The following is a 23,806-nucleotide window of genomic DNA, read 5'->3' on the forward strand; positions in this document are numbered from 1 at the left end:
CACTAGTTACAGCGTGGCTGCCCGCCACAACATGGTTGAAGTTTATAAGCTTTAAGGCCAGAAGGGACCATTCTGATCATCCTGTCCCACCTCCTGAATAGCCCTGTCCAGGCGTCCTCACCCAGTGATCCCTGCACTGAGGCCAGAACAGCGGGCACAGCAGAGCTGTTAAGGAAGCTGCCAGATCATGGAGAATCTGCTCCATCCTGGGGTCAGCTGTTCCGATGGCTAATTCCCCTGCCTGTTAACATACGAGCCTTACCTCCAGCTGGAATTTGTCTAGCTGCCAACCATTGGCTCTCGTGCGGCCTTGGTCTGCTTGAACCTTCTGCTGTCAGACATCTCCCCTCTTTACCTTCTCGTGGATTCTTTGGCTGTGACTACACTAAGTCTTTGCTCCTGGGGGAGTTTTGCGCCACTGTGCATGAGCAGAATTCCTGTCCCCCGCAGATTTCTTTGCTTCCCTTTAGAAAAATGACTTTCTGACAAGAAAGCAAAGGGATGCTGTAAGAGCGGCCATGCACCCCTCCCTAGCAGCGCAGGTGCATTGTTTCAGGCACCTGGAGCAGTCGGCAGAAAGGTAAATCAACGCAGGGCTGGGGACATCCCAGCCAGTGGCTTTTACCCATGCCAGGATTAGCTGCTAGTCTCAGCTGAGCTGGAGGCAGGAGAGGACAGGGCTTCCTCTTCCTCTGCAAGGAGTGGCTGGGGCTATGTCAGACCCACCCCCAGAAACTTCCCCAGGGTGCAGGAAGCTCAGCAGTCTCCCCTCCTTCCAGCCCCTATCACTCCTCAACCGCAGGGGGAGGGGTCACTCTGTACAAGTAGCTGCTCCCCCATCCGCCAAAGCCCCGTTCATCCAGACCTCCCACACCCGGACCCCTCCGCCAAACCTCACTCTCTACACCCAGACCCAGACCTCCCAGCCCTCCACACCCAAACCCCACCCCACTGAACCTCAACCCCTGCATCTGGAGCCCCCATTGCAATCAGACCCCCTGCCTCCAGACCCCCACCTCTGCACCCAGAGCACCCCCACTGAGCTCCCTGCACTCAACCCCCCACCCTGACAAGCCCCACCCCCTGCACCACCCTGAGCCCCCACATCCAGACCCCCACCCCACTCCCCCCCAACTAGCTGCACCCAGACCCCACACCCCACTTCCCCAGCACCCCGACCCCGCTGCTGAGACCCCCCCCACTGAGCCCCAACCACCTTCACCTGAAAGCCCCTGTAGAGTGTCCCATTGCCCCTGCACCTGGAACCCCCGCAACGAGCCCCCGTGCGCCCAGATCCCCCCACACCCCACTGAGCTGCCTGCACCCAGAGTGTCCCACACGGAACCCTCTCACCCCACACTATGGCCCTTCACACTTGGATCCTGCCTGGCTGAGCCTGTCTGCCTGACAGCTGGTGCACCTGGCGCAGAGGGGCAGGGCCCCAGAGTATTTCTAGGGCAGGTCCAGCTCTTGTGCTGTGTCAGGGACGGGTTCAGCCTCACCACTGAGTCCATGTCTCAGGGGAGGGGAGGGGCTGCAGGGTGATCTCCCACCTTCATGCAGCCGGTGGCCTGTGCTCCCACTGCCTTGCTGGAGCCTCCGCATCTAGTTATTAACAAATAAAACGTGCAGATTTTTGAAGAATTTTAAAATATCGTGCGCAGAATTTTTAATTTTTTGGTGCAGAATTCCCTCAGGAGTAACACTACCGCAGCCATGCCTCTGGAGCACCAGAGAGTAGACACTTCCTATGCTGCCATCATTGTAGTTAATCCACCTCTGAGAGACAGATCGATGGGCGGGGCCTTGGCGGGAAGTGATGCACCGGGCCTTGGGGAGAAGAGGCTGAGCAGGGATGGGGCCTCAGGTGGAGTGGCAAGGGGGGCCTCAGGGGAAGAAGCTGAGCAGTGGCTGGGCCTCAAGTGGAGCGGTGGGCGGGCCTCAGGAGGGAAGAAGCGAAGTGGGAGCAGGGGCGAGGCCTTGGGGTGAAGCACGGGCAGAGCGGGGAATGGGATGAGGCTACGGTCCGGGGGCTAGGCCCACAAAAGATTCATCGGGCCCTGAAGGTGCTGAGCACCCACTATTTTTTCAGTGGGTGCTTGAGGCCCAGAGCACCCACAGAGTCGGTGCCAGTGGCTCCTGAAAGCCAGTAGCAGTCGGAGTAAGCAACACAGCATCTACACTGATGCTGCATTGACCTAATCACTAAATCGGCGTAGAGGGGCACTGACGTCAGTGGGAGCCAAATTTAAGTGAAGACACTTCCACAGCTAGGTCGAAACAAGGCAGGTTACGTCGACCTAACCCTGTAGTGTAGCCCTGGCCTAAGTTACACGCTTGACTACGCAGGGATTTAGCCAGGTTAGATGGTACCTAATGACTTCCAAGTGCAATGGGAGTTGGGTGCCCAGCTCCCTGTGTCTACGGATGAGGTGTTCAAAACTACTCACGTGACTTGGGGGTACAGGCACCGACTCCCTGGGTGCTCTGGGGCTGGAGCACCCATGGAAAAAAGATAGTGGGTGCTCAGCATCCACCAGCCACCTGCTGATCAGCTCCTCGTCAGGCCCAGCCAACCAGCTGTTTGGGGGCGGGCGGGAGGCACTGGGGGAGGGGAGCGGGGGCGGGAAGCGGTGGAGCAAGGGCGGAGTGTGCTCAGGAGAGCGGGGCGGAGCAGGGGTGGGAAGTGGCAGGGTCTATCCTACAGACTTATCGCTACAGCGCAGGGGTGTGGAAAATCCACACAGTTCTACTGACTGAACTCCGGGTGTGGACCACGCTGTGTCGACGGGAGAGCTTCCTCCATCGACACAGCTACCGCTGCTCGGGGAGGTGGATTAGCTACACTGAGGGGAGACGCTCTCCCGTCAGCATAGGTAGCATCTTCACTAAGTGTCACTGCGCCATAGCTGCACCAATGCAGCTGCATCCCTGTAGGGGTAGACAAGCCCTGAGAGGCCCCAGGATGATGCTGTCACATGTCTCTGGCCCCTGTCCTCACGCAGCACTTCACAAATTGTCTATTCTGTATGTCGGTATCACTCCACCCAGCACCGCCATGCAGCCCCCTCTGGGAGGGGACCCAGCAACGGCTGAATAGTGCATAGCAGGAGGGAGGAGAGAAAGGGTCTGGCGTCCAGGGAGATCACAGGAGACACGACGTAACTCGGCCCTTTCCCTAAGGACGAGTGCCATGGGATCTGCAATGACCACGAGTGGCCAGCAGCTCCGCTCTCTCTCTCCCAGCAAGCTGGCACTGCCTGCAGCACAGCGCCCAAGAAGGGCAGCCTCGGAGCAAACACCACGTCCTGTGGCACCGGGGCCTTTCCCTGAAGGGCTCCCGTCCAAGCACGGAGCTCCGCTGGTGGGATGTCCCACAATCACAGCTCCAGATGGCACGCCAGCCCCGGCTCATCCCCTGCCTGCACTGCCCCCTAGCCTGCCAGGGCCAAGCGAACCTATTGCAAGGTGGGAACACACAGCTCTCCCCCAGTCTAAAGAGGCCGTAAGGATTTCTCACGGCAAATCCCCAGGCCACGCTCTATTCCATACAGAGCAGCAACATCCACGAGCCCCGGGAGCGAGGCTGGTGGTTTCCTATTGTCTGTGCTAATCTCAGCACGTGGCAGAGAGCAGAGCCCGGCACGCAGGGAACCTCCCCAGATGCTCTGTGGGTCTGAGCCTGTCTCTGGGAATGCCCCTGGCTGCTGCTGCATGCGGAAATGCGGGGATGGCAGGCGGAGCTGGCCCCAGCCATCCCTGGCCAAAGCCCAGGCCTGCAGGCTTGGCGAGAGAAACAGCTAGCAGATGTCAGTGGGCAGCAGGATGCAGCCGGCTATGAAACGGGAAGCTATGATGGCCGGGCAAACCTATCTCACCTAACATGCTGTGAACAGGGTGGCCCTTGAACGGGGTTCAAGCTGATGTTGTGTCACAGATGGTGTGTGTGACCTAGGGCAAGTCACCTAGCCTCGTTGTGCCTCAGTTTCCCTCTGTAATGTGGGGATAATAGCGCTGCCCTGCTGCACAGGAGGGTGTGAGGGTAAAAGCCTTAGAGATTGTCAGGTGCCCAGATGCTATGGAGATGGGGCAGATGAATGCCTGAGAACGGTTGTGGGGTTGGAAGTTGGCCTCAGATGGGTGAGACAGGCAGAGAACAGGTTAAAGGAGAGCAGAGAGCAGTTGGAATTGCTCATTTCTGAGCATAAATTTGATCCAGTCGGTATTACTGAAACCCAGTGGGATGATTCCCATGACTGGGAAAGATAGTCAGGGGTTCTAACCTATTTAGGAAGGATCAAATGGGCAAAAGAGGAGGAGGAGTGGCCTCATAGGTGCTGACTCCGTGGGTGCACCGGGGCTGGAGCACGCACAGGGGAAAAATGGTGGGTGCTGAGCACCCACTGGCAGCCTGCATTAGCTCCCCTCCCGCCCACCAGCAGGCCCCACAGATCAGCACCTCCCCCTCCTTCCTCACACCTCGCGCCCACCGCAATTAGCTCTTTCGCTGCATGCAGGAGGATGGGGAAAAGGGGGGAGGATCGAGGATGCGGCACGCTCGGGGGAGGATGCGGAACTGAGCAGGAAGAGGTGGGGTGGAGCAGGGGTGGGAAGAGGCGGGGCGGGGATGGAGCAGGGGTGGGAAGAGGTGGGGCAGAGGTAGAACAGGGGTGGGAAGAGGCGGGTGGGGATGGGGCTTTGGGGGAAGGGATGGAGTCGGGGCAGGGCAGGGGTGGAACAGGGATAAGAAGAGGCGGGGTGGGGCCTTAGGGGAAGGGTTGTCATGGGGGCAGGGCGTGGGGGCAGGGCCGAGGATCGAGCACCCCTAGCCACTTTGGAAAGTTGGCGCCTGTGAGTGGCACTCTATGTCGAAAATGACATTCCCTCTTTCCGAGTCACTGATGACTCAGAACAAAGTGATCTGGAATGCTTATGGATCAATGTCCTAACAGATAAAGCACAAGATGGGGTATTAGCTCCTGTCTGCTACACTCCACCAAATCGCACTATGGAACTGCATGACTGGCTCCTTACATACCTATGTACAATGTGCACGGGAAAAAAAAGGGTGATGGGGGGGGCTTCCAATCGGAGTGCCATAGGCTGGAGAGCTCTTGCTGCAGTGCTAAAATGTCCTTGGAATTTAAAACCTTTATAGGATGACAATCTCCCAACTCAAAAAGTGTTGCACCGAACGCGGGTAATTACATATTAGACCTTGTTTTGACAGATAAAGAGGAGCTATTCACAGAACTAAAAATTAATGGCGGTTTAGGTACAAGTGATCATGATTAGACCACATCTGTGATGTGCAAACAGAATAAGGTCCAGACCAGTTCTATATTATATACAGTTGGCGCTTTAAAAGGGCCAATTTGACAAAGCTGAAAACAGTTACAGCCAAATCAGCTGGGAGGAAGAATTTAATTAGAAAAATGTGACTGATAATTGGGAACTGTTTAAGAATACTTTACTATATACCCCAAAAACCACAATTGAGGAAGATGACCATACTGGTTAAAAAAAACAACCTGGTTTATAAAAATAGTATATAACAAATGGAAGAAAGCGCAAAGAGGGGAAGTTGATGGCAGTGAATATAAATCAGAAGTTAGGAATTCTAGAAAATTGATAAGGGAAGCAAAGGGACAAGCTGAACCAGCCTCTGTACCAGATGACTACATGGTAGCTAATGTAATGCCAATTTTTTAAAAAAAGCTGCAGAGGTGGTCCTGGCAAATTACAAGCTGGTAAGTGTAACTTCAGTACCAGGCAAACTGGTTGAAACTATAGTAAAGAGGAGAATTATCAGACACACAGATGAACATTATATGTTGGGGAAAAGTCAACACAGCTTTTGTAAAGGGAAATCATGCATCACCAATCTACTGGATACAATTTTGCAAACTGGATACAATTAACTTTGGCTTGAATAGAGACTGGGAGTGGATGGGTCATTACACAAAGTAAAACTATTTCCCCATGTTTATTCCCCCCCTCCACTCACCACTTTTCCTCAGACATTCTTGTCAACTGCTGGAAATGGCCCACCTTGATTATCACTACAAAAGGTTCCCCCCCTCCCACCCACCCCCGCTCTCCTGCTGGTATTAGCTCACCTTAAGTGATCACTCTCTTGTTACCGTGTGTATGGTAACACCCATTGTTTCATGTTCTCTATGTATATAAATCTCCCCACTGTATTTTCCACAATATGCATCCGATGAAGTGAGCTGTAGCTCACGAAAGCTTATGCTCAAATAAATTTGTTAGTCTCTAAGGTGCCACAAGTCCTCCTTTTCTTTTCACCAATCTACTAGAATTCTGTGAGGGAGTCAAGAAAACTGTGGACAAAGGCGATCAAGTGGATATAGTGTACTTGGACTTTCAGAAAGCCTTCGACAAGGTCCTACGCCTAACATTCTTAAGCAAACCAAGCAGTCATGGAATAGGAGGGAGGGTCCTCTCATGGGTCAGTAACTGGTTAAAAGACAGGAAACAAAGAGGAAGAATAAATGGTCAGTTTTCACACAAGAGAGAGATAAATAGTGGGGTCCCCCAACACTCGGTACTGGGACCTGTGCTGTTCAACATATTCATCAGTGATCTGGAAAAAAGGGTAAACAGCGAGGTGGCAAAATTTGTAGACAATACAAAACTACTCAAGATAGTTAAGCCCAAAGCAGACTGCGAACAGTTACAAAGGGATCTTACAAAACTGACTGACTGAGCAACAAAATGGCAGCTGAAATTCAGTGTTGATAAGTGCAAAGTAATGCACATTTGAAAACATAATCCCAACTATGCATACCAAATGATGGGGTCTAAATTAACTGTTACCACTCAAGAAAGATTTTGGAGTCACTGTGGATAGTTCTCTGAAAACATCCACTCAATGTGCAGTGGCAGTCAAAAATCCTAACAGAATGTTAGGAACCATTAAGAAAGGGGTAGATAATAGGACAGAAAATATCATAATGCCACTATGTAAATCCCTTGAATACTGCTTTTCGTTCTGGTCACCTCAGTTAAAAAAAAGATATATTAGGACTGGAAAGAAAAGGGTGACAATAATGACTGGGGTATGGAACAGCTTCTATATTAGGAGAGATAAAGAAGAGGGGACTGTTCCACTTGGAAAAGAGACGGCTAAGGGGAGATATTATAGAGGTCTATAAAATCATGACTGGTATGGAGAAAGTGAATAAGGAAGTCTTACCCTTTCATATAACACAAGAACTCGGGGTCATCCAATGAAATTAATAGGCAGCAGGTTTAAACAAACGAAAGGAAGTATTTCTTCACCCAACACACAGTCAACCTGTGAAACTTGTTGCCAGGGGATGTCATGAAGGCCAAAACTACAACTGGGTTCAAAAAAGAATGAGATCAGTTCATGGAGGATAGATCCGTCAATGGCTATTGGCCAAGATGGTCAGGGACACAACCCCAGGCTCTGGGTGTCCTTAAACTTCTGACTGCCAGAGGCTGGGACTGGATGACAGGGAACAAAGCACTGGATAAATTGCCCTGTTTTGTTCATTTCTTATGAAGCATCTGGCACTGGCCACTGTCAGAAAACAGGATACGGGGCTAGATGGACCAGTGGTTTGACCCAGTAGGGCCGTTCTTACGTTATGTTTAGAAATTTATGACCATCAGAGTTAAGGACAATAAAAAGGAATTTTTTAAGGTAATAGGAACAAAAATAATCCTAACAATGGTATTGATCCATTACTAGATGGAAATAGTAGAATCATAAATTATAATGCACAAAAGGCAGAAGTGTTCAATAAATATCTGTATTTGGGGAAAAACCATCATATGATGATGATGACATTTTTTCCATTCCACGAGTACGTTAAACAGTGGCTATGAAAGCTAGACATCTTGAAATCAGCAGGTCCAGATAACTTGCACCCAAGAGTTGTTGGCTGAGGAGCTGTAAGTGTTGATTTTCAATAAGTTTTGTAATGCTGGGGAGGTTCTAGAAGTCTGGAAGAAAGCTAATGTTCTGCTGATGCTTAAAAAGGGTAAATAGCACGATCCAGGTAATTATAGGTCTTCCAGCCAGACATCAATTCTGGGGAAGATAACGGAGCGGCTGATATGGGCCTTGATTAATAGAGAATTAAAGGAAAGTAATGTAATAATGCCAGTGAGCATGGATGTATGGAAGACAGAACCTGCCAAACTAACGTGATGTCTTTTTTCGATGAGATTACAAGTTTGGTTGATAAAGGTAACAGTACTGAGGTAATACACTTAGACTTCGGTAACTTAGACTTGGTACCACGTAACATTTTGATGAAAAAACTAAAATGATAAAAATTAACATGAGACAAGGTGGGTGAGGTAATATTATCTGTTATAGGATCAACTTCTTTTGGTGAGAGAAAAGCTTGTGAGCCATACAGAGCTCTTCTTCAGGTTTAGGGGTCATGGTGGATAATCAGCTGAACATGAACTCCTGCGATGCTGTGGCCAAAAGGGCTAATGTGATCTTGGATGCATAAACAGGGGAATCTTGAGTAGGAGTAGAGAACCTCTGTATTTGACTCTGGTGCGACCACTGCTGGAATCCTTTGTCCAGTTCTGGTGTCTGCAATTCCAGAAGGATGTTGATAAATTGGAGAGGGTTCAGAGAAGAGCCATGAGAATGATTAATGGATTAGAGAGAAAACCTGCCTTACAGCAATAGACGCAAGGAGCTCCATCTATTAGCTTAACAAAGAGAAAGTTAAGGGCTGACATGGTCACAGGCTATAAGTACCCACACGGAGAAGAAATATTTGATAATCTAGCAGGGAAAGGTCTAACATGATCCAGTGTCTGGAAGCTGAAGTTAAACAAATTCAGACTGGAAATAAGGTGTACATTTTTAACAGTGAAGGTGAACAGTGAACCTTTGGAACAATTGACCAAGTGTCGTGGTGGATTCTCTATCGATGACCATATTTAAATCACGACTGAATGTTTTTCTAAAAGCTCTGCTCTAGGGATTATTTGGGGGCAGTTCTCTGGCCTGTGTTAGACAGGAGGTCAGACTAGATGATCACACTGGGCTCTTCTGACCTTGGAATCTACGAAATTGCAAAACAAACCAGCTAGCAAAAACGTGAGAATTTGTGTCAGTGTTTCCTACCCTGGCCATGCCATTGTACGCTGGGTGTCTTGAAGAGTGAGATCCCACGGGTGTGTTGGCACAATGCCCAGCACAGTGAGGCTCTGATGCCAATCAGGACTGTGGGTATAACTAATAGAAACACCCAGGGGACGTAGGTGTCCCCGCCCCATTGAAAGCCAATGGACCTGCACGGTGGCCAATGGGGCGTGTCTGCAATTAGCCCCCAGCCCAGTCCCACTGTTACAAGATACACTCAGCCTGGTTTTGTCTGTGCTCAGCCTTCGGCTGGGGAACCATAAGTGTCTCTTGGCTCCACAGCTGCTGGGGGGTCTTATTTTGGGAGCTGGCAGCCTCAGCCAGTGCCCTGTCCTCGACACAAGCCTGAGCCAGCGGAGACGCTCTGACAGGGAGGAGAAACGAAGAGTAACTTAGCCCCAGCAAAGTCATGTTCCCCACAGCCACAGCTCTGCCTACCTCCCCCAGAACCACGTTCGGAGCAGCTGGAGGCCCAAGTGACGCAGAGATGCGACAGTGCTGGGGCCTGGGAGCGGGGCAAGGACAGGCTCTGGGAAGCCAATGACAGCTTTTGGCTGCCACTGTCTCCACTCCCTCCGCCCCGCGGAGGCCGGAGACGGTCCAGGGCAGGAGCTGCCGCCCGCTGCTCTCCACAACGCAAGCCTGGGGGCCCACAGGGCCAGCACTTTGCCCAATGCCCTGGCCTGCCCAGCGCGGTCAACTGGCTGGGCTCCAGCTTTCCGGACTCAAGGAAGTTACAGGAAAGGAAACACACACACACACCACCCCCCGCCCCGCCGCATTGCAGACCCTTCCATGGGCTTGTTCTGGGTCTGATCCACACTGAGTCAGCCAGGCCTTGAACTGAGGGGGGCGGAAATCGGGGAATGCAGAGTTGAGGCAGGAAACAATGAGAGGTCATGTAGCAGGCAGGCCCCACGGGAAACCAGCTCCTACTGGGAATGGATGAGACACACACACACACACACAAGTGTGTCAGGTTTCAGAGTAACATCGGATGAAGTGAGCTGCAGCTCACGAAAGCTTATGCTCAAATAAATTGGTTAGTCTCTAAGGTGCCACAAGTCCTCCTTTTATTTTTACACAAGTGTGTCTCTCTCACACACTCACACACACACACACGAGTGTCTCTCTCATATACACACACACCCAAATGTCTCTCTCTCTCACACACACACACGAGTGTCTCTCTCATATACACACGCACCCAAATATCTCTCTCTCTCACACACACACACGAGTGTCTCTCTCATATACACACACACCCAAATGTCTCTCTCTCTCACACACACACACGAGTGTCTCTCTCATATACACACACCCCCAAATGTCTCTCTCTCACACACACACACACGAGTGTCTCTCTCATATACACACACACCCAAATGTCTCTCTCTCTCACACACACACACGAGTGTCTCTCTCATATACACACACACCCAAATGTCTCTCTCTCACACACACACACGAGTGTCTCTCTCATATACACACACACCCAAATGTCTCTCTCTCACACACACACACACGAGTGTCTCTCTCATATACACACACACAAGCCTCACACACGAGTGTCTCTCACACACACATACATGAGTCACACACGAGTGTCACACACACACGAGTCTCTGACATACACATGAGAGAATCTCTCACACACACACACACACATGAGAGAGTCTCACACACATGTAACCAGGATCTTGCCAGAACATGGGGTGTGGGAGGGTGTTGGGGGATGTGCAGGGTAAGGATGGGCACACACATGTGCTAGCTACTGCTGGGTTCTGGCTCTCATGGGGTATTGCCCCCCCACTCCCTGCTACAGGCTGCCCTGGGTGTGAGCATTCGGGGCTGGGTCTATGGGCCGGGGGCGCTGCCGAGCGGGGCCGGGTCAGGCGCTCAGGCCGGCAGCCCTGCCTACGCGCGTGGCTCACGCTGGCTGCTGCAGGAGCAGGGTCAAAAGGTGGGCAGCTTCTCACAGCTCTTCCCACGCCTCCCTCCCCGCAGGCTGGCACACACTGTCCAGGGGAGGGGGGGGACGGTGTCAACAGAGGCTGTGCTCTCCAGAGCAGGGCACACTGGGTGGGACAGACCCTGCTGGTAAAGGGCTCGAGATCCCAGCCGCTGCTCTCCCCATAATGACCGGGCTGGATTTCACCTGCTCCCCGTCTCCATGGGGGGCACTCCCTGCAGCACGCCCAGCTCCCAACTTGCAGTGCCAGAGAAGGGGTACCCCTTGGCAATAGTGTAACCGGGAGAGTCACGCTCACACCCATGGCTGGGTCAGAGACATGGGACTTATTCCGGGCACTCCTGGCTGCACTCCCCCCCCGTGCCGCATTGGGAACGACGGTCCCCATGGCACAGCCCATCCCAAGGACAGAAAATGCTTGTTAATCTGTCCGCTGCCCCTGCCCAGTGACGCTAGCCCCCAGGGCTGGCAGTGGTGAGGGAGCACCAGACATGGCGATCCTCACCGCCGGCACGTGGACACATGCATCCCGTCGGCACGGGCCCAACGGGGCGCTGCGCTTCCACGCGGCAGCCTCAAGGTCGGCCCGAGGGCCGGCAGGAACAAGCGATAAGCGTGAGTGTGAGCTGACGGGCAGTGCCACTCCTTCTCCAGCTGCCACCTGGGTGGGGGCAGCGAATCACCACGCCAGGAGAGGCGAGTGGTGAAGAGCCACCCCACGTTTAGTGCTGCTGGAAGTTGCACGGTCCTCAGCAGAGAAGAGCCCTGTTGTAACAGGCAGAGCCTGTATCCGTGTCCTCAGGCTCAGCACCCTGCCTACGGATAAGGGGAGCAAGGGGCTGCTGCATCGTTCAACAACTGGGACGCGTCTCCACCGATGTAAGTAGCATCAGCGGCTCCCCCGAGAGGGCAGACGTGGCCGTCCTGCACGCACTGACTCTGTCCTAGCGCTCTAGGAATGAACCAGGCTTCCGGGTGTCCTGCTCTCCCTGTGCCCAAGGGGACTCGATCCACCTGCCAGTCCATCCCCACAATCCTCAAGCCTCTGCCCAGACAGCAGCCCAGCCCAGAAGCACAGGACAGCAGAGTCCGTGGGATCTAGCTTTCTTCTTTGGGAGGGTGCTGTGGGGACGCAAATAAAGAAACAAACCTTTTCCAGACTTCCCAGAAGCCAACGCCCAAAGGTGTCCTGGCCGTCTAGCCAACACTGGGCACATCCTGAGAGCAGGGACCAGCTGCAGTGAGCCTCCCATGTCAATTAATCCATAGGACGTAAGCACACACTGACATGCCACAGGCTAAAAATGGATCTCAGCGACATAAACCAGAGTATAATCTCTGCTCCCTTCGGAGAAGTGTCCCCATGCCACAGCCCTCCTCTGCCTTGCCAAGCCTCGCCGGTCAGGGCTCAGCATGCAGGCTCCCCCCAAAATACAATCCTCTTTAAAAACATCTGATTTTCTCCCCCAAACAATCCACGAGGTTGTCTTCCTTTGCCTTCCAGATTTCAGAGCCTCAAGGGGCCAGCTTTTCAAATTTTTCTCTGCAACCACATGGTCTAGAGCAGGGGTGGGCAAACTTTTTGACCCGAGAGTGACATCTGGGTATGGAAATTGTATGGCGGGCCATGAATGCTCACGAAATGGGGAGTTGGGGTGTGGGAGGGGGTGAAGGCTCCAGCTGGAGGTGCAGGCTCTGGGGTAGGGCCAGAAATGAGGAGTTCAAGATGTGGGAGGAGGCTCTGGGCTGGAGCAGGTGGTTGGGATGCGGGCTCTGGGTGGGGTTGGGGATGAGGGGGTGGGGGTGCAGGAGGGTGGGAGGGGGTTCAGGGCTGGGGCAGGGGGTTGGGGCGCAGGAGTGGGCCAGGGGTACAGGCTCCAGGTGGCGCTTACCTCAAGCAGCTCCCGGAAGCAGCGACATGTCCCCCCTCCAGCTCCTATACAGAGGCGCGGCCAGGCAGCTCTGTGCGCTGCCCCGTCTGCAGGTGCAGCCTCTGAAGCTCCCATTGGCTACAGTTCCCAGCCAATGGGAGCTGCAGAGGCAGCGCTTGGGGTGGGGCAGCATGCGGAGCCCCCTGGCTGCCCCTATGTGTAGGAGCTGGAGGGGGGACATCCAACTGCTTCCGGGAGCCACACAGAGCGAAGCAAGCCCCTGAGCCCACTCCCCAGCTGGAGCACCAGAGCGGGGAAAGCCCTGGACCCTGCTCCACAATGGGAGCTCGAGGGTCGGATTAAAATGTCTGAAGGGCCGGACATGGCCCCCGGGCCGTAGTTTACCCACCCTGGTCTAGAAACTTACCGTTTTCAAAGGATGAAAGATTCTTACCTGACTCCAGCAGCTGGTGCTTTATGACAGTGCCAGATATTGTGAGAGGCATGGAAAAAAACCTATGTGAGCTGGCAGCACTGCAGCCCACTCTTAAACTTGCCTTTTCCAAGGCAGTGGTTCAGGCACTAGCCCAGGACTTGAGACCTCATTTCAAGTCCCTACTCTGCCACAAACTTCCTGTGTAACCTTGGTCAGGTCACTTAGCCTCTCTGTGCCTCAGTTTCCCATCTGTATTACCCTTATTATTAGTGTAATTGGTGTATTACCATAGCACTTAGGAGCCCAGGCCTGTGCCAGGTGCTGGACAAACAAGATGGGCCCTGCTCCCAGGCGCTTACAATCTATGTGAAATCCGGTCAAAGGGTCTACTCACTGCAAGTGCGCATCCCCATAGCCAGAGGTGGCACAGCAGGGTATCCCTGGATGGTCCCCCTGCCCACAGTCACTCCATCACTGCAGTGGTCTCTCTTCCTGCCACTTGGCCCTCCGGTCTGGTCATGCTTTAGTCCACAACTTCCGGGGTAACAGAGAGTCCAACCCAGCTATAGTCCTGGGGTCTTGCAGAAGGTCTTCCCTCCATCTCTGGGCTCTGTGGTCCTCACAACCCTTATCTCAGGGGCTTCATCCCACCTTCCTTGGTGGCTGGGAGGGGAATGCAGGCCCTTCCTCTACTCTGGGCTGGCAACTAAGGTCTGCTCCCTCAGACTCCTTGCTGACCCTCTGGACCCCCTCCCACTCTGCTGCAAACTTCCTGGCTTTATCCCCACCCAGCTCCTCCCCAGCTGGGCTCCACCCTCAGTGAAGCCTGGACTTAACAGGCCTCTCAGGCCCCCATTAACCCCTTCAGGGCCTGTGTGGGTACACCTCCCCTCCCCAGGTGTTGTGAGGTGTGACCAAGAGGGAGGTTTCCACGGTATGCATCCGATGAAGTGAGCTGTAGCTCACGAAAGCTCATGCTCAAATAAATTGGTTAGTCTCTAAGGTGCCACAAGTCCTCCTTTTCTTCAAGAGGGAGTTGTTTGTAACGTTTTAATGATGCTGATGCTTGCCTCAGTTTCCTCCTACGCCTTGCATGGCTACCCAGGGTGGGGGGAAAAGGATTAGAACTGCTCTCAGGGCAGAACAAGAGACAGAGGCGGGTGGTGTCGCCTCCCTGTCTGGCCCGTTAAAGAAGACAAATCAAGACCCTGACAAAGAGACACCCCAAGGCCTGAGCAATTCACTGAAATCCTGGGCAGGTGGGATGTGAGAACGGAGCTGGAGAACAAGGGGGAAAGGAGTCAGGTGATGGGGAAAGGGGCTGCTCCTGGGGACTCAGGGTCTCTCCTGTGTGAACAAAGGGACAAGAGAGGGAGCCAGAGATGGAGTCCTGGCTTGCCAGGGTACTGGTTTGGGGAAAGGGCTAATGGCTATGACTCAAGGATTGCCTTGTTATGCAAAGGCTGCCGGTGTCACTGTAAATACATACTCAGGGGAGCATTGCACCTGAAGGGACACAGTACACGCCTCCTGCAGAGAGCTGGTGAGGTTGGATTCGGGAGCCCCTGAGAGAGTCAGGGATTGCTGGTGCTGATGGCCCAGTGTTGGAGGGGTGGAGGCCATGGGCCTGCCCCTGCGGAGCTGCGTGGGACCTGGTACACTAAAGGGTCACTCCCAGGGGATGGGTGACTGGCTGGAGCATAGACCAGATCCTGTGACTCCGTGACACAAGGCTAAATCTGTTAACACAGACATTCCAGCAATGGGGGCCACATAAACACCTATGCTAGATAGACCTGCCTGCTAGATAGGAACATAGTAAGATAGTAACAGGCTAAAACAACAAGAACCAGAAATCATGCTGGTGCCTGAGACCATGCCAAAGAAATACTTTAAACGTTGGGGAACTGCACAAAGCTTCAGAGCACCAGAGCGACTGGAGAATCTGGCCTATTTTCAACACAGAAGTGAAGCGCGGAGGGTGGGAAATCAAGGCAGGGTCTGAGAGATGGTGTCAGGGGATGGAGGGGCAGAGTATGACATGTGACTGCTGTTTCCGTTTGGAGCATTGCCAGCTCATTGGGTATGTGTCTTAATGCGGCGCATGAGGTGTAAGGGCAGGAATTCTCCATGGTAATCGACACTTGGGGGCTGGCTGAACAGCAAGATATCCAGCCTAGTAACCAGAGAGCCGGCACTTATGGGCAGATCAGACTCACTGCAACCAACGGAACAAACCCTTGCTCAGAAAAAGTCACAGAGCTTTCATGTCTAGACATAAGTTGAGACACCTGCTTCTGAGAACAACAACGGAAAGAGCGCCCCTCCATTAGGTATCGCAGGAGTCTGTGCCCACCCAGTCACTGAGCCACTTGGGTGACTTCCATCAAGCTAATCTCAGATGATTATATAGGAAAACCAAATTTCCTGGTCACCCAATTTACTAAAGGGCGATCAAAAACATGGTCAACACTGAGCTCATGCTGTGTTTGATCACTGTGAATTTTCAGACCACCCCACAGGGTGCTGCATGGAAACATACACTGTCACTCCTGTGTCCCCTCCATCTCTCACAGTGCTGGGTCTGGGGGAGGGGGGGTCTCCTTTTAATTAACGGGTGTCAATTGCTGAGGTGAGAGGCTGCCCCGTGAAAACAACATTATAGGAATCAAGAAGCTAATCCCCCATCATTCGCTCAGGGCCACCCCAGGATCAGGGAGTGTCTGGAAATCCTTTTGAAGATTATCATGCTGGAGAGTGCTACGCGTTATTGTTTAGATTTGCTGAAGGGGGAGATAAACCATCTGTAGCAAGGGAAAAGGCAGGTCGGTTTGGACAAAACTCTGCATGTTCACTTTAGCATCTAACTTCTAAAGCCTCTAAGAATTTGAGGGTCAATGCATCTTAGGGTGACCAGACAGCAAGTGTGAAAAATTGGGACAGGAGGTGGGGCACAATAGGTGCCTATATAAGAAAATGACACAAAAATCGGGACTGTCCCTATAAAATCGGGACATCTGGTCACCCTAATGCATCTGATGCCATCTTTCTACTTTCTGCAGCTTCGCTGACTTCTTTCAGAACCAGAGAAGCTCTGGGGAAGTTAGGCCCGGAGGAGAGGGGAAGTTTGCACAGAAACAATCTCCATGCTGTAGCAGGACCCAATTTCCAGAATCTCTGTTTCATTTCAAAACAAAGTCAGTCTTTAGCCGTTATGGTTTTGAAAACAAATATCTCCGAAAGGTGTCGGGGGGCAACCAGCCCCGAGTCCGCAGAGAGCCTGGGACCATTGCTCGCAGAGGTGTGAACTGCCCCGTTCTTCGGGGTGAGGGGATGTCATCACTGTCAACCAGAGCACGGCGCCTGTCAGAAAGGAAGGGAAGGGGCTGCAGCTCTGCCCGGCTCACTCCGTACCACGGCTCCTGGGTGCCAAACGTGCATGGCCTTCAGGACGTGCCAGCACTGGGGTTTTTTTTTGCCAATCAGGGAGCCCGGGCAGGGCTCATCCCAGTTCCAGAGAGAGGGAGCCCAGCAGCAACACAACCCTGTCCTGACTCATGTGAGTGGGGCCCCTTTTGTGGGCAGAGCTCAGAAGAGCCCTACCACCACCTTCCTCTCCCGCCTCTGACTGGGGCTAGGGACCGGCTTGCTGCTTGGTTGGACATCTGGGGTCAGAGAATTAACTTTGTTCCTCTCACAGCAGCCCCCAGAGGCTCCAGTCAGGATTGGAAGGAAGCTCAGGTATCCGGCCTTGTAATTAAAGAGCCAGCAGGCAGATCTGACTCCCGGCCACAGCTGGGCCACCCAGAAATAGACAGGCCCTACACCCGAAGAGCTGACGTCACACTGCAAGGTGGGACTGTGAGGTGTACAACACCGTGGGCCAAGCTGAGACAAGAGGGCCAGTAATAGAAATACTGGGTCACCTCTCAGCTAAGGCTATGGCGACGCTCATGGCGGCGTGCAGAGCCCACGCTGCAGGGAAAGGGTCCGGCAAGGGTAGGCAGTGGGGAAAGGCTCCAGCAGTGGGGAGCTGACGGAGCCTTTGTTTGCTCCCTCCCAGCCAGTGCCGGAGCCTTTCACTGCGGTGGGGAAACACCCTGGCAGTGGAGAGGCACTGGGCCACCATGCTGCTAAAAGTATGAGTCTAGCTGGGGGCAGCACTGCTTTGGCATGTAGAGAGCCAAAGTGTAGACGTAGCCTTCGTGTGCAAATTGGAGGCTTCCTAGTGTTTTGCTTTCAGTAATCAGAGATATTAACGAGGCAGCAACAGGCCACCTGCCGAGGCTGTGGGCGGGGTGCTTCTTCGAAAGGTTTAGTGGCAGGGTCAATGCAGATGGGACCCCTGGGAGGCCCAGAAGCTGGGATAGGGTAAACAATAATCCTAGCTCTCTCTTACACAGCACTTGCTGTCAGGGGATCTCATCCTAGCATTCTGCCTCTTTTACAGATGGAGAAACTGAGGCAAGGGGAGATGAAGTGACTTGCTCAAGGCCACCCCACAGGGCAGTGACAGAACTGGGACTAGAACCCAGGTCTCCTGAACCCCAACCCCATGCTATATCCACTAGGCAACCCTGCCTGCCTTAGGCAAGGGTACTAGCTGAGAGGGGCTCGGCATTATGGACAGGCTATGGCCGTCCAGGCTTTCAGATCATGGCAAAGAGCGTAACCAAAGAGCCAAGCCAGAACAGGAGTAGAGTGATGCCAGGCCAGCCTGGGACACTTGCTGAAGGAGCAGAGGGAGAACAGCTCGTGACAGCACAGCACACACAGCCATTGCCACCACCGCTGAGGCGCTAGGCCACCCGGCACTCTTTCTCTCTCACCGTGTGCGGGCAGCGCCTCGGTGCCCCAGCCGCAGCCCAGGCCCCCATTGGACAAGGCGCTGCAGACGCAGAACAAAAGGGGGCCTTTGCCTCAAAAAGCTCATTGTCTCCATAGGTGACCTGGTCCCCATCATCACAGTGTCTGAGCAGCTCCCAATCTCTGTGTGCTTCTCTTCACACACCTCCATGAGGGGGAACAGAGGGACAAAGAGACAAGCTGACATCACACAGGGAGTTTGCAGAGGGGCAGGAAGCAAAATCCAGGTGGTCCCATGTCCAAGCTGAGTGCCCCTAGCTACGGGGCCACCCAGCCTCTCTCACAAAGCCTACAAAACCGCTGCACACGGAGCGGACCCCCCCATGCCAGCTCTGCCCAGACATTCTGAAGCCTTAACTCAGGGAGGACACAATGTCAGATATTTTCTTTTCAAGCTCTGAACCTTGGCAGCCCTCTCAGGCACAGACAATGCGCAGGGCAGGCCCTAAAAAGCACAGGGGACTCCATCGGCACATTTTGACAATGTCCAGAAGAGTGAAAGAGCGGACCACTCACTTGGATCATACACTTAGCAATGAAAATGCATCAAGAGGACAACCCCCATCAAACTCAGTGTCAGGACAGCTGTCCGAAGCCAAGACATGGCATCAAGCCTTCCACCTGAGGGTTTGCATGTCGTATTTCTATACATTAACCACAGAAAAGAAGCCAATGTTGGGGCTGGGATCAGAGGTGCTCAGGGACTGAGATGTGATCACTTTGTGAAATGGGGGCCGAGTTAGCATTGCTTCAGGAAACAGAACTTTTGAATTCCTAATTCTGTGGCCTGTCGATGCTCCGTCATGATACCCGGCTTCACTCAATGAACAGACTGGGGGGCAGAGAGGGGTGCTCTCTGGCTCACACCTGCACATGCAGGAAGGTGCAACCCGAGGTGCTACTACATTTAAAATGACCAAAGAAATGACAGGGGGCAGCCAGCCAGCCCCTCCTGGCTCTTGTCAGTTTCAGGCCCCACAGTGGCAGCAGACACAGCTTGCGAGACAAAACCCCAGGGGTGTGAATGGAATGGGGAAGAGAACTCTGGCTGGTGGGAGGACTAAATGGTACAGGAAGGATGGGCCAAGGCTAGCTGGACTAGTGGGGAAGCCAGGCTCAGCTGGGTGAAGGCAGCTTTCTCTGCCCAGGGCTCTGACCAGGCACTGCACACGCAACCCAGGCAGTTTCACTCACTTTCAAAGTGCAAGAAACTGGCCTGAGAGCACCAGACACCAGCACTGCCATCACGGGGTCCACCAAACGGCCCCCGCCACACCACAGCCCTGGGGGAAGTGCCACTTCTAAGGCCAGGAGGACGCTTCCCCTCGGTCGCTGGCCTTCCCCAGGGAAAGGCGGAAGTTCCCATCACTTGAGACTCATGAAAGATGGGAGCAAGCACCGGGATACACTCCAAAAGGAACTGTCCTGTGCTGGCAGGGAGCTGCATGCTGACTCCTGCTAGAGGTGCCAGCAGTGGGGGCTGGCTTGGGCTCTAGGCACCTGAACCCAGACCCACTCATCAGACAATGGCAGTGGCTCCTTAACAACACAGACTAGATTCAAGCCAGAGACCCCCAGAGGAAACGCTCCATCACCCACTCCCCCATCCAATTTATCCAGCTTGTCCTTATGCTGCAACTACCGACATGGGATCTGGACCGGCTGGCTGTTCACAATACAAAGTAACATCATCAAACAATGGACAAACTAGAGCACAAATGATAAACTGCAGCGCGAGCAACGCAAAACACAAAGTGCCGTCGCCCTGGCATCCAGACGCCTGCCTCCAGCCACTTTTCCTCTCCTTGTTTATTTGTTTGCACTATGGTAGGGCCCAGGAGCCCTGGTCATGGACTTGGGCCCCAATGCTGTAGGTTTTGAACAAACACAGGACAAACTGGGTAGTCCCTGCCTCAAAGGACTTGCAATCTAAATAATAAATCCCTTGGGGACAAGGGATTTAGGGCATGCTCAGGCAGGAGCACACACAGACCCGAACTTTGCTCTTTCTGTACCAGATCTTTCCAGAGACGCTGACACTTGGGGATCTCCTGGGAGAGAATCCCTGACCCCAGGACACAGAGAAACACCGTGGATTGGCTTTTTAGCGCCCCAGTAGAGCAAGGAGAAAGGGACCCTCATCCAGCTCCCCCCAGGAGTCCCTCCGGCGGCGCTGGGGGGACCAGCCAGGAGGGGCATGGAGAGACTGAAACAACCCCCCACCCGCACACCTTCCAGAGGCTTGCCAGGAAACTGTCTCCAAGTCCACGCTATAAATAGGCTTCTCCAGGGCGCATCACTCCACGCAGCGCCCCGGCTCCATGCGGCACAGCAGCCCCGCCAGCACAGAGGGCTGGGTCGGTGTCCAGAGAGGGGTGTGTGTGTTGGGGAGGGGTCTCTCCCAGTTCTGTCCCTTCTCTCTGCGCCCCTGCAACCTCCTCCCTTGCACCATCCCCCCACCCTGCGTGCGCCCCGGATCCGGACCCCTTCCCCTCCCTGCGCTCCGGATCCGGACACTTTCTCCCTCCGTGCGCCCCGGATCCGGACCCCTTCCCCTCCCTGCGCTCCGGATCCGGACACTTTCTCCCTCCGTGCGCCCCGGATCCGGATCCCTTCCCCTCCGTGCGCCCCGGGTCCGGACCCCTTCCCCTCCGTGCGCCCCGGATCCAGACACTTTCTCCCTCCGTGCGCCCCGGATCCGGACTCCTTCCCCCCCGTGCGGCCCGGATCCGGACCCCTTCCCCTCCGTGCGCCCCGGATCCGGACACTTTCTCCCTCCGTGCGCCCCGGATCCGGATCCCTTCCCCCCCGTGCGCCCCGGATCCGGACCCCTTCCCCCCCGTGCGCCCCGGATCCGGACCCCTTCCCCTCCGTGCGCCCCAGGTCCATCCCCGCGCAACTCACGGCCGGCGCGGACTCACCTGTCCAGGGCAGGGGCAGCGGCAGCAGCGCGGAGTGCCGGGCAGCGGCGAGGCGGAGGCGCGGCGGGGCTGGGGCAGCGCTGGGAGCGCCGAGCGGAGCCGCCCAGCCCAGCGATATAAATAACATTATCTGGGCGAGCAGGGACATTCCTGCAAGGACAGCGCTGCTGCCCGGCCCAGATAGTCCCGCTGCCTCCAGGGGAGGGCGGGGGAGGAGGCGCCCGCCCCGCAATGCAGCACAGCGGGCCCCCAGGCCAGCGCCAGCAGCGGGCACGGGGCGATGCCCAGCAGCGGCGCCGGAGCCAGCAGGCCCGCACCAGGGCTCGGCCACACCCAGCGCGGTGCGGCGGGGCTGGCCCTGCGTGGGGTGGGGGTGGGGGGAGACGATGCTGGTGCCGCCGCTGCTTGCAGGCTGGGTGGAATCAGGGCCCGCCTCTGCGCTCTGCCCTGACAGCACCCTGCTGGGCATCCCAGCCACCCAGGTGGGCCAGAGCCAGGAGTCAGGTCCTGCACCAGCCTGGCTGAGGGGGCAAGAGCTGGGGAAGGGGGCAGGGGGATCCCACCTAGGGAACCTCACCCCCAGCTTGGCGGGCACAGGGGAGCTGGCATGGCCAAGTGGCACCTGGCAGCTGTGCCACCTCTGGGTACTAGGAGTGAGGGGGTTTAATCAACCTCCGCTTGGCCACTACCTCCAGGCCTTCCGCAGGTGAGTCTGCATGCCAGCTTCCCTGGCTCTGACCGGAGGCTGTGTGCGGGGGAGATTGGCCACCAGGAGGATGCATCCATTTGCCCAAGACTTTTTCCAAAACCTACCTCTTTGAGTCTAAAATGACCCTGTGTCTCTTTAAATCCAGGCTGACCCTGACCCGGGCATTCCCACATTGGCTGTAGCTGCAAGAAGAGAACTGGGTCCTGTGCCTCCAGCCCTGCCTGCCTATGGAAGGGCTGAACTAACCCAATACAACACAGGCTGGAAGTGAGAGCTTGAGTCCAAGCACTTGAAAAGCTTCCCAAGGGCCAGACATCTGGGACAGCTGCAAATCTGAAAACATTTGGGGACAGGGTCCATGGATAACTAGGGCCAGGATTTTCAAAAGGCACCAAGATCCAGATGCTCAGAAAAGCCCAGCAAGTAACGTGCTGAGCCCTTCTGATCACCTTTCCCCCCAGTAGTGGGTGCTGAGCCCTTGGAAATCTGGCCCTGAGCTGGATGAAAAATTTGGCCCTATATGCCTGTGCAGTGTCTAGCACCCAGGGGCCAGAGCTTGGATAAGGCCTGGGGGTGCTGTATGAATAACTGTCGATTCCACTTTGCTCACCCGCTGTTAAAGGGCTGGGCCATTCGCTGCCAGCTTAGGCATGCAAGGGTGCAATACAAAGTAACATCATCAAACAATGGACAAACTAGAGCACAAATGATAAACTGCAGCGCGAGTGACGCAAAACACTGAGCCTGGGGACAGTTCAGATAATGGCCTATCTCAGCTAAACCATAGCAGGGCCAAGCAAGCAGAGTGTGGAGGGATTCCCCCGACACCCAACTGCAAATGCTCAGCATGGGAGGGTCCACTTTAGCGTCGGGTATCTCTAATAACAGTGACTCCGCAACCACCCTCCGCAGCTGGTTTGTTGATAAAGCCTTGGTAGATTGTCCCAGCTCCCTTCATGGCTCTTCCCCTTAGAGACCTGGGACCGGATCCTCAGCTGGCATAAACCGGTGTCGCTCTGCTGGCTCTTCGCAGCAGCATTCACTTCTTTTGCTGCTCCTTTGATTAACACCCACTCTAGGGGCCCACGGGTCTTGAACCCAGGGCCTGGGCAGCCCTCACCCTCCAGCACCACCCAGCGCAATTGAAAGTGAGAGACTAGCATAACTCTGCCTCCTCCCAGAGGCCCCACCCACTAGGGGATGATGACTGGCCCCTCTGATTGGCCCAACTGTCCTATTTCAGCCAGAAGGAGGCACCGGAAGTTGACTGAACAACTGGGCGACTTTCTGACCTGCACCTGACCTGTGCCTTGATCCCTGGTTCCTGAGTCCGGCTCTGACACCTGGCCTGGTTCCTGATTCTGGCTCTGACCACTAGGCTAGACAGCCCATGTCCCAGTTCTGACACCAGTGGAGCATCTCGTCGATGAAGATTTTTTCTAATGTAACCCTGGCGGTCACTAATATCACACCTGAATTGTCCCTGTGATTACAATAACCCATTACTGCCAGGATAACTGTCCCCTGCCCTCCTGAACCCATCCTGTTACCTACCTCTAGAGAGTGGTCATCACATCCCTCCCTCTGAGCCACTGTCCCTTTCTCAGTGACAGTCGTCCAGGAGGAAAAACCAGGCCAGAATGTAACTATCCACGTTATTTCAACCGCTGGGTCAAACTGCCCCTAAGAAACAAGCACTGTGACTAACTACATAGACAGGAGTTTAAAAACCCAGTGTTTTAATTTGCTTGATTTGATTTTGCTTAATTAACATCTGGCAGCAGCTGTGTATTATTGGCACCAACAGCAGCCAGGCAGCGCCTCTGGCTCTGGTGCTGCCATTGCTCCGGGGGGGGACAGTGCAACCG

At 54.4% G+C, this 23,806-nt stretch overlaps 1 protein-coding gene across 1 annotated transcript in view; it reads right to left on the reverse strand.

Annotated features, from left to right (window-relative positions):
- SPTB (spectrin beta, erythrocytic) overlaps window positions 1–21,400 on the reverse strand; it is a 135,139-nt gene extending 113,739 nt beyond the window's left edge. The window contains exon 1 of the mRNA XM_084632316.1: window positions 21,230–21,400. The gene's annotated coding sequence lies outside the window, so the exon portion shown is untranslated. The remainder of the gene's footprint in view (window positions 1–21,229) is intronic.
- Window positions 21,401–23,806: the final 2,406 nt, after the last annotated feature.

This window comes from Lepidochelys olivacea (assembly GCF_965140295.1).
Source record: "Lepidochelys olivacea isolate rLepOli2 genome assembly, chromosome: 6".
In the NCBI taxonomy this organism is placed as follows: domain Eukaryota; kingdom Metazoa; phylum Chordata; order Testudines; family Cheloniidae; genus Lepidochelys; species Lepidochelys olivacea.